Consider the following 1730-nt stretch of genomic DNA (forward strand, 5'->3'; position numbering starts at 1 on the left):
AATTCATCTTCTTCTATTCTTTTGTTGTAATTTCCTTTATGTTGTTCTTATATTTTATTGTAGATCTAGTATTGTTTCTTCCAATTTCTTTCAATTCAATAAGAGGTAATTCATAATAATTGTTCTTATTTGCTTTTCCATTGTTGATCTCTTGCCTTTGTAGTTAGATCTCTCTTTAATTCTTGCAATTTATGTTGTTTACTTTTATTGCCTTTTATGTGTTTGTTGAAATGCCTCTTCTAGATATAGTGTAGATTTTGTTCCTCTTGGCCTAGGTAGAGTAACTAGTGACACTTGAGCTATCTAATTCCTTTGTTGATTGGTAATTGGAGAGATTGCTAATTGGTTTGGAGTGCACTAAAGCTAGTCTTTCCTTGGGAGTTGGCTAGGACTTGTGGCTCAACTCAATTCATCCACTTGACTTTCCTTTATTTAGTAAGGGTTAACTAAGTGGTAGCAATGAACAATTCTCATCACAATTGAGGAGGATAACTAGGATAGGACTTCTAATTAAGGATAGCTAGGATAAGACTTCTTGGTTTTCATACCTTGCCAAGAGCCTTCCTTAATTTTTAGTTTATTTCCTTTGCAATTTACAATTCTTGTTTCTTACCTAAAAAACCCCAAAAGATACCTCTAACCAATAACAAGAACACTTTGTTTACGATTCCTAGGGAGAATGACCCGAGGTTCAATACTTCGGTTTATAAATTTAGGGGTTTGTACTTGTGACAAACAAATTTTTGTATGAGAGGACTGATGAGCGGATAATTTGTACGCTTTTTGGCATTGTTTTTAGTATGTTTTTAGTATGATCTAGTTAGTTTTTAGTATATTTTTATTAGTTTTTAGTTAAAATTCACTTTTCTAGACTTTACTATGAGTTTGTGTCTAGTTATTTTTTAGTATATTTTTATTAGTTTTTCGTTAAAATTCACTTTTTTGGACTTTACTATGAGTTTGTGTGTTTTTCTGTGATTTCAGGTATTTTCTGGCTGAAATTGAGGGACCTGAGCAAAAATCTGATTCAGAGACTAAAAAGGACTACAGATGCTGTTGGATTCTGACCTCCCTGCACTCGAAATGGATTTTCTGGAGCTACAGAAGCCCAATTGGCGCGTTCTCAACGGCGTTGGAAAGTAGACATCCTGGGCTTTCCAGAAATATATAATAGTCCATACTTTGCCCAAGATTTGATGGCCCAAACCGGCGTTCAAAGTCACCCTCAGAATTCCCAGCGTTAAACGCCGGAACTGGCACAAGAATGGGAGTTAAACGCCCAAACTGGCACCAAAGCTGACGTTTAACTCCAAGGAGAGTCTCTACACGAAAATGCTTCAATGCTCAGCCCAAGCACACACCAAGTGGTCCCGGGAGTGGATTTTTATGTCATTTACTCATATCTGTAAACCCTAGGCTACTAGTTCTCTATATATAGGACCTTTTACTATTGTATTTTCATCTTCTGATCTTTGGAATCTTTTAGATCATCTTTGGACACTTAGTTCTTAGATCATTGGGAGGCTGGCCAATCGGCCATGCCTAGACCTTGTTCTTATGTATTTTCAACGGTGGAGTTTCTACACACCATAGATTAAGGTGTGGAGCTCTGCTGTACCTCGAGTATTAATGCAATTACTATTGTTCTTCTATTCAATTCCGCTTGTTCTTGTTCTAAGATATCACTTGTTCTTCAACTTGATGAATGTGATGATCCATGACACTCATCA

The sequence above is a fragment of the Arachis duranensis genome, chromosome 10 (assembly GCF_000817695.3).
Source record: "Arachis duranensis cultivar V14167 chromosome 10, aradu.V14167.gnm2.J7QH, whole genome shotgun sequence".
Classification (NCBI taxonomy): Eukaryota; Viridiplantae; Streptophyta; class Magnoliopsida; order Fabales; family Fabaceae; genus Arachis; species Arachis duranensis.